The 9196-nt window shown below is 49.6% G+C and overlaps 1 long non-coding RNA gene across 1 annotated transcript; it reads left to right on the forward strand.

Annotated features, from left to right (window-relative positions):
* The first annotated feature begins 1070 nt into the window (after positions 1 to 1070).
* LOC122202303 lies at positions 1071 to 8735 on the forward strand. The gene is made up of 3 exons (XR_006194597.1): positions 1071 to 1200; positions 1753 to 1898; positions 8283 to 8735. It is a non-coding gene; the product is annotated as an uncharacterized LOC122202303 (long non-coding RNA).
* The last annotated feature ends 461 nt before the right edge of the window (positions 8736 to 9196 follow it).

The raw sequence follows: 9196 nt of genomic DNA on the forward strand, positions 1-9196 counted from the left end.
GTGGGGTTAATTCTTCCGTAACCAGGAATGAATCACTCAAAGATCTGGGGGTGGGAAGAGAGAACGTTGACAATCTTTGAGGACACCAAGTCTGCTGTTTGGGACATGCGAGTTTGGAGTGCCCCACGGGCAAAGGGACCAGGGGTCAAGACAGGACGGTGATAATACTGTGATTTACTGGGCACCTGATGCAAGTCAGACACATTTGTGAATCTCATTTAATCCTCGCACACTTTACAGTTCGGGAAAATGGACTCCCAGGTGGTAAGTACTTGCACACACACTTCGTAAATCGCAGAATTGCTGTGACCCCAGGGCTCTTCTGCACAGCCCTGAGGACCCGTTGTCCATAAATTGCAGGACTCCGGGAGGCACGGCTCAACCCCTAGGAAATAGCCAGCTGGAGTGGCTCAGGTGTGAAAGTACCTGGGACCCGGGCAGTGTGGAGGTGGCAGATTGCAGATCCAGGAACTTTGGGCTCTTCTGTCTTTGCTGTTGACCCAATCTTGTTCCAGTGTCTCCCTCTCTTCCCTACCCCTGAGCATCCTCTCTGGGGTAAGCAGGACTGTCTGGGCACCCCTCACACCCTCACACCTGGGCTTAGCTAACCTTGCCCTTCTATCCTGCAGGGTCACATCCCCACTGGCTTGTCCCCTTTTGTTTAGAAAGACCACGCCCATGGATGTTGCTGATCTGTTGGAAAGCCTTTTAGAAATGGAAGGAAAGATTGCTCTGCCGAGCTCCATTGTGATATTTGTCCCTTTCAGGGGTATGTTACAAAACAAACAGGTGTAATGTGGGGCTGGGAGGTGCGTGGGCTGTGACCCATAAACCACATCCTCCTTGTAAGAAGAGTCTTGGCCTGGCCAGTAGGAGGGAAACAGAGCCTCGCCCACAGTGAGTGTTGAGTGGGGGGCTTGATGGTGCTCCTCTAGGCAGTGGAGTGGACCAAGCACTGGATTTGGACACAGGCCTGCGTTTAAATCACTCTACAGATCACTTTGGGAACATCAGTCAGTGTTCTGGAACCTGAGGATAAAGGGAGAATGCTGCATGCCAATGCTTGGAGGGCAGATGAATGAAGACAGGGGAGGAGGGTATGAATGATCAATCAATGCTTGCTGAAGCTAATTGGAGTGGACAGAGTATGTTTGATATGATCTTGAGAAGCAAATCACCGAGGCGAAGGAGAAATTTCATGTGGGTGACTTAAATGCTCAAATTTATTTATCTACCTGTTTTTAAAGTTTATTATTTTGAGAGAGATGGAGACAGTGTGAGTGGGGGAGGGGCAGAGAGAGAGGGAGAGAGAGAATCCAAGCAGGCCCCGCGCTACCATTCTCGAAGCTGTGAGACCAAGCCAAGAGTCAGACGCTTAACTGACTGAGCCACCCAGGCGCCCCTTAAATGCTCAGATTTAAGGATTCCCTGGGTAACTGGCCTGAGGTGACCCTGAGGGCCTCTTGGCTGAATGTTGTCCAGGGAGCCAGGCCCTGCCTGGGAGATACACCCTGGGATGAGGGGCTGCCCTCGTTCCTGCAATGAAGGCCACAAGTGCCAAACACAAGTCAGAGCCTGGCTCCGTGTGACTTTTTTCTCTAACCTGAAATGCAGCTTAGAAGAAAAAGGGTTTTCCAACAAGGGAAGAACTGGTTGAAAATAGAGATCACTAAATGAGTGTTAAACATGTTAGTCACCATGCTATGTACGAAGAAAGGCTTTCTGTGTCTCTTCTGCCCATTTCTCACGCAGCCACGTGTAAAATACTGCTGTATTGGAGACTCCAGGGGCCGTTCACTACGAGCCAATGCAGCTTCAGCTTCAAGGCCCCGCTGGTGCACAGGCCCCTGCCAGCCCGGGTAGGGGTCCCTCATCATGTTCTCACGGTCATGTGTTTTGTAAGTTTTGCAAAGCAAGTTATTTCAGTTGCAAATGGTTGGGGCCGGTCTCTCTTTCCACGTGATGTCCCCTCTAGCACATGTTTCTTGTGTCAGGTGACATTGGATGATCACAGTAAGTTTTGGGGTGAGGGATGTCAAGTACAGCATACGCTGACTTCGAGCAGAGTAAGATAAGTTTATGTGATGTGCAGTCACTTCTGTGTATGGTTCAAGCCAGCTCCTTGTGTAGATGGCTCCAAGGACGACTCTCCTGTCCAACTTTCTGACTCACCCAGTGTCATGGCGGTACGAGGGTTGCAGTATATATGGAGGCATATGGATATTGGCAGAGGCACAGGTCTGGACGCTCAAAGCTACTCTGTGGAGAGTTCTCCCAAAACTTGCTAGCAGGGAAGCTTATTCTCATCGATAGAAGGTCTCTCCTGTCAGGAATATACTTGATAGTGCGGTCTATACAATTATAAACAACTGTAAATGATGAAAACATTCCCATCAACCATACTGGAGGAAAGACTGAATTATCTTTTATAACGTTGTCATATGAAGAGGCAATCAGAACCCTCAAATAGAGAATGAAGGTATTACACAAGGGTGTTAATTTATTTTTCTGGATTGTTCTGGATTGTTGGTGTTTGTGGCATTTAACACAAATGGCTATTCTTGTGTCAACTCTCTAATATTTGTAATCTGTTTGCATTCTAAATTGTCACTTTCGTACCTAATTTTTTGTTTGTAATTTTACAGCCCTTCTTTTTTTAAAAAATGTTTAATTCACATTTTATTATTACTATTATTTTTAAGTAGGCTTCATGCTCAGCATGGAGCCCAGTGTGGGGCTTGAACTCACGACCTTGAGATCAAGTCCTGAGCTGAGATCAGGAATCAGACGCCTAACCTACTGAGCCACACAGGCACCCCGAGTCCTTTTCCTTAAAGAGAACGTACCCAACCACATAACCTTTAGGCCACACAAGACTTGGATCTATCCCTAATAAGGTCATTAAGTCACAGGCTGAAGTCATAGCCACAAAGTGGTCCAAACAGGATTCAAATCCAGAGTCCAAGCGCTGGCCTCACAGTGTGTCTCAGACTCCAACATGCACTGGTTCACCTGGGCTCTTGCTAAAATCAGATTCTGATTCAGTAGATGTGGGCTGGGGCCCCAATGGCATGACGGCCATTCTGTGGGCAGCACTCTCGGGACCCAGGGTCTCTAAGCTAATGCACGATTTGGCCAGCTCTCAAGTGGTGTGATTGGGTCACTAGAACTGCTTCCTTAGGAACAGGGTCTAGCTCATCTGATTTCCTCAATCCTGGAGGCATGTATGGCATTAAGAAGTTGCTCGAATACCACTTTTCACTACCTAACTTCCCTCTCACACATTTATGGAACGCCTATGAGTGGTCGAGTAGTTTCTGTTGACCATCACTGTGGCTGCAAGGAAGCATGTTCCCACCTTGTGGACGAGGACACTGCCATCCAAGGAGATCACGTAACTTGCCTGCGGTGGCAGGGTCAATGGTTGAACTCACGTCTCCGGCCCTTCTTCACCTGGTGGCAGGGGGCTAAGTGGGGAATCCAGAAGTCAGCCTGTGTTCCCAAGGAGCATTTCCCACCAGGCCCCTACTGTCAGATGGGAGCCACCTGTATCTCTCCTCTCTCTAGGTGTCCTCTGCCTTGGGATGGGCCCTAGATGCTTCATTCCTCCATTCCTGTCCATTACATGGGCTTACTGTGACCCACCTCAGAGAATTTTATGGGGATTACATGAAGCTTTACCTGATGGGGTACATGATACTACTCATGCTGGCCCAGAACCCCCATCGAAGTGGTCACTGTTGTCCCCGGGATAAGCTGACCTTGGCAATCAAGTGGGTAATCCTTGCAGCTTGTACCCCGGGCTTGCTTTCTTCCTGGTGTGTGTTAAGAAGAGACTGTGTTAAAACACAAGGACATCTGGAAACATCTCCAACCCTGCAGAGAGCTGAGCAGAGAAGGGCTTGATGGCAGCCACTTGTTCCCTGGCAGATGTCAGTTTTGCCTGTCAGGGCCTCTCAGTGTTTGCAGCCCAGGAGCAGGCTGACAGCCTCCGGCGTCCCCTTCCTGTCTTGGTCCTCCCAAACGCACCCAAAGCCCAGCCACGCGGCTTCATCACCGCAGGCCCACCTAATGACAACATGCTGCAGTGATTTTGTCATCTTCAGAACACGTGAGGCAATGTTATTTTCAGAAACTTCCGACACTTGTCCTGTGGATACATTTTCCAGGAGAAAATGCCGACGGATGGGGACAGGCTGCGTTCTCTGGCCATGCCCATCCTCTGGAGGCTTCTGTTCATTAGCATCCCCTCAAAGGATATATGCCATAATGGCTGCAGACTCCGGGTGGTCCTGCCTCAGGCTCTGTAGCCCAAAAGGTCCGACTTCCACATCCGCATGCAGCCTGGCCTGGATTTGGGTTATTTTAAGCTGCCCCTGCAATGCAGCTGCAAATCCAGAGAAAGAGGAACGCGGGTCCTGCACACCAGGGAACAGCTCGCTAAGCACACACTGTCACTGGCCTGGAGAGTAGGCAGACAATATAATTACAGTCATTCCAAGAGATGCATTCTGCTGAATTGCCCCTTTAGGGCCACCCCTCCTATTTCTTTGGTACCAGTACAATTTTTTTTCAAACCCTTTGGTAAATTTCAAAATGTTACAGGTAAAAGCAAACCTCTTCACTTAGCTTCTTGGTTATCTGTTTAGGATTTTATGTATCTCATTAGAATTTTTTTTTTTTTTTTTTTTTTTTTTTTGCAAATGGATTGAGGCCCCTGGCCCTGCCTTTTGGGGGAAAGAGAGGGTTCCAAGAGTGAAGCAGGGAGATGACCTCAACTGTACTCCACGTGGAACCTTAGCTTCAGGACAACAGTGTAGACCAAGCCCTGGGGATGCAATTTGTTTTCCCCTCTGGTTGTTAATTTGGTGTCTGAATCAACAGGGTTTGCACCAAGAAAGAGGAAGAGAAGAAGCCATGGAATGTCTTTCCTTGGAAAGCTTTGTCTAACGGACACCTATTAGCACTGGATGCCAGACAGCGCTCTGGGCTCTGGGGGCGAATTTCAGAACCCTGAAGTCCTTTCTCCTAATCATTTCCATCAGTGTACTTTATAGATTCCAAAGTATTTCTCCTGCTTCATCTGTTCATGTATTCATTCATCTGCCCAGTGAGCATTTATTACATGTGAATGGATTTATTACAGGTGCCGGGATGGCACTGGGCCCTGGGGATACTGTCCCTGCCTCTCAGCTGCCTATAAGCCAATGTGGGAGGCAGACACACAGAAAGCATAGTACTGCTCTTGGGAGAAGCCCAGGGTGTGGGGTGCATGGGGTGACACCTACTGAGTGTAGGGGGGCATATGAGGCTCCCTGGAAGGGACCTGGATAAATAAGTAGGGGGTTGTCTAGAAAGAAACTTTGGGGAAAGAACAAAGATATTTAAAGGGAGATTTTAAAAAGTGTGGCCAAATGATGTACCATGGAAACCCTCTTTCCAATCTTACCACAGTCTTTAGAGACCCTTCTCTGTGAATGCACTGTGGCTGGGGGCTCTGTCCAGGATGCACAGGAGGTGCTGATCTTGCTGCAAGAAGGGTGTGAGTGACACCTGAGGCTGCCACTTCCATGTGAGACAGAGAAGGCTGTTTGCAGAGTGGTCACGGGCAGCCACACCAAGATAAAGCCTGTGAACACAGGTCACAGGAGCTCTGTGTCCCTTGCATTTATTCAGTCTTTTCATATTAACTGAACACCTGTTGCATGCACTGTGCGAGGCACCCAGTGAATACCCCTGGATCGCTGCCCTGTCGGACCCTTATGTAATATGGGGGAGGTTAACAATCGACAGACAATTACATCTATGGTCTTCCAGATGGTGATGGAGGAAGACAAAGGATGGAAACGAGACAGGGTAGGGCTGAAGTGGGGGTGGGGGCACACCCTGGCAGTTGACATTTGAGCAAACACTCAAGGGAGTAAACCGTGTGGATACCTGAAGTAAATGAGTCCCAGGCAGAAGAAATGGTAATGCAGAAGCTCAGGCAGCAGGGAGAGGCAAGGGGGGTTGGGAGTGTGGTAGGAGAGTGGCGGGGAGAGGCACCGTGAGGGGGTTGCCTTGGTGGCTCTGCATCTGAGCGAAGTGAGGAGCCAGCGGAGGTCTGGGCAGAGGAGTGGCATGATGTGACTTTGTTTAATAGCCTGTCCACTGTCAGGTCAGTGGGGGGCCCGTCTTCAGAGCCCCAAACTGGTGCCTAGCAAAGAAAAATCAGGAGCCTACAGAAACTGATTACACAAAAATATTTCTAGAATGTCTAGTACATGATGGGTACTTTGCTAGGCAGTCTTGTCCCTATCCTGAGGGAGGGAGCCCCCTGGATGAGTGGAGCACATGGGCACACAGGGAGATGACAATTCAGCACAGGGCAGTGCTTTACATACATTCAGGGAGGTGCACGGTCTCAGAAACAGCGCCCAGAGTGGGTGGGTGTGCCAGCAGCCCCCGGAGCGCCTTGCGTCTTCTTCTGGGGATGGGCTTAGTGTGTGTCAGTTGCACGTGGGATCACTGAGGCTCATGTTTGGCAGAGGTGAGCCACTCCACCCTTTGCCAAAGGGGTAAGTCTAGAAGGTATAATCTGTCTCATTTGGAAGGGGCTAAGTAAACGGCTCTTCAATAAAGCAAAGGTCAGTAAGAAATTTGAATTTTATTTATGAAACTACCTACCAGGCTTTGCCATGAAGAGTAATCTCAGTCAAGCACCCAAATCAATAATCTCAGACCACAAACACTGAAACACCAAAGTGATAAGGTGCTGGGTGCTTTGGTTAGCTATTGTGACTTAACGGATGACCTCAAAACTTACTGACCTAAAACAACAATTTATTATTCCTCATGATTTGGTTCTCTGGGAGGTTCTTCTGTGGGTCTTGTCTGGGCTCACGCGTGTGGCTGTGTTCAGCTGGGGGGGTTCAGCCTGGGGATGCAAGCAGGTGAGATGCTGTGTCATCTGGGCCTTTCTCTCCATGCAGTATTGTCCTAAAATATAGGTTTTATTGTTACTCAAGCATGGTGAGGGCAAGCGATCAGGAGATGATTGACACTGAAAAGATGGTTTGTTATACTCACAAATCCCCAGAGAAGAAGGCATGCTGGGCCACAGAGGGCTACACAGGGAAGCATCAGGGTCAAGTCAGGAGGCAGAGGAAGTGAAGGGGAAATGTGGGCAAGGGCCTTTGTTGTGGTTTCCATCGGAATGAATGGGTGAAGCAAGGCAAACAGATTTAGAATTGGCAAGTTGGAATAATTTCGGTAGGCTCTGGGGCATAGGGACTGTCCCGACTTGTTTGGCATGATTCAGTCAGGTGGATAATGGCCCAGAGCATGAGAGCCAGATAAAGGAGGGGATTGGGGTGTGGGCCCAATCTGTATGTTTTCTGTATGAAAGGCATGCTCATGGGAGAGTTGCTTACTGACTCTCACAACTGACTGGCCCTGGGAAGGGAACCCCCTCAGGGTCAGCAAGCCAGATGTCAAAGCATCAGAATATAGAAAACAAAAGACATGATGTGTACAGGTCTCAAGGCCTCTCTCCACACGCTCTCTCAGTAACAGCTGTAGCATGGGCTTCCTTAAGTGGTGGTCAGGGCACTCAAGGGAGCAAGAGCAGAAGCCACAAGGCCTCAGCTTGGAAGGTGTGCAACATCACCTCACTTGGTCACAGAATCTCAGAGACGCTTCAGAGTCACGCCCTTGATGAGAGGAGAGGACCACTTACTGTGCCAGCTAAGACAGTTGTTGTAGCCATCTTGTCACATAATCTGCCACAGGTATGCTTCTAGAATATTGCCAAGGCCTTTTTGAATTGATCAGATCCAACAGGAAGGACAGAAGGATGTGGACTTCTAGCTCCTTTGTCTCTACTGGTGTGTGGAGAGGGCGTGACTTCCTTCCACTGTGGGTTCCAGCCTCCAAGGTCCGTTAGGTATTTGCCCCAGAGTCCACAGGGACCTTTTCTACTTTTAGAGGAGGGTGGGTGTGGTTCTGAGCAGCTCTGCCTCAAATGGCCTGGAGGCCTGGCCACCAGGGAAGACCCTGCCTGCTCTGGCAGGGAGCCCACGGCTGTTTGCAACCTGTTTGAAGGCCAAGGATCAGGCTGTCTCGTATTATTTTTCCTATGGAGGGAAAGTAACCCCATTACTTCTCCCACAGAAGTGCAGATGCTTTATTATACACATGCTGTTCATACAGCATGTGGAGTTTGGCCAGTAAGAGCCACCTTTCACCTCACACTTCAGACCCATGAAGCATTTTCTTACGTGTTCTTTCATGTGTTTTCACAGGCCCCCACGGAGGACGCATTGTTATCCTGCTTTTTCATAGGAGGATACTGTGGCTCCAAGGTCTCAGGGACTCACCGGGTGTCTACACTGGCTTGGGCCTCAGGAGGTGCCCTGGACCACTCGCTCACTGGGTGAGGCTAACGGAGCCTGACAAATGCTCTCACTTCATTCACATGGGTGCTTCAGTGAGTCACTTCTGCCTCCTTTTACTGCTCTCCTCTCTGGCTGTTCTCATTAGATTATTTCCCCCTTTGAATCAGATGCTTCAGAGAGTCCCCTTGTGCCCTGAGGAGTTACCCGTGGCCAGGGGATACCGCCCTGACACCCCTAGAAACAGCCCGGCCCTGCCCACTGCTCCACCCAGCTCTTGCCCCAAAGTCCCCAGCCAGGCCGGCCATTTGCTGGGAGCAGATTTCAGTCCCTCAAGAACACACAGCCTGTGGAAAGCCAAGCTGGCTCTCCACTCCGGACCCCTAGATCACCTCCCTGGTACGGGGGTGGGATTCATTCAAGTAAGTGAGTCATTTGTTCTGCTAAGAGTCTGAGCTAGACACCCACCTGTTTGCTTCTGAAACCCAACAAGTGAGGCGGTGCCTGCCAGTCCGTCTCGAGGTAAGAAGACTGAGTCATTGCTGAGTCAGTATCTAGCAGAGTACCACGGGCCACTTTCTCCAGACACAACAGGACTTTCACTGAGGATAATGAGGGCAGAATCTCTCAGTTAGATCCTGTTTCTTTGGAAACCAGAGGGCCGTCTTTCTTAAAGGCTTCACAGCCCACGATCACATTCTGCATTTCCTGGAATGCGGAGGCTTCTACAGTCCCTACAGTGGACACACCTCAGGATTCCGTTTTCTGCTTGGATGCTGACTCAACCATGAGGATTTGCCCGTTTGCCTCTGTTCTCTCGGGGC

Source organism: Panthera leo, chromosome A1 (assembly GCF_018350215.1).
Source record: "Panthera leo isolate Ple1 chromosome A1, P.leo_Ple1_pat1.1, whole genome shotgun sequence".
NCBI classification, from domain to species: Eukaryota; Metazoa; Chordata; class Mammalia; order Carnivora; family Felidae; genus Panthera; species Panthera leo.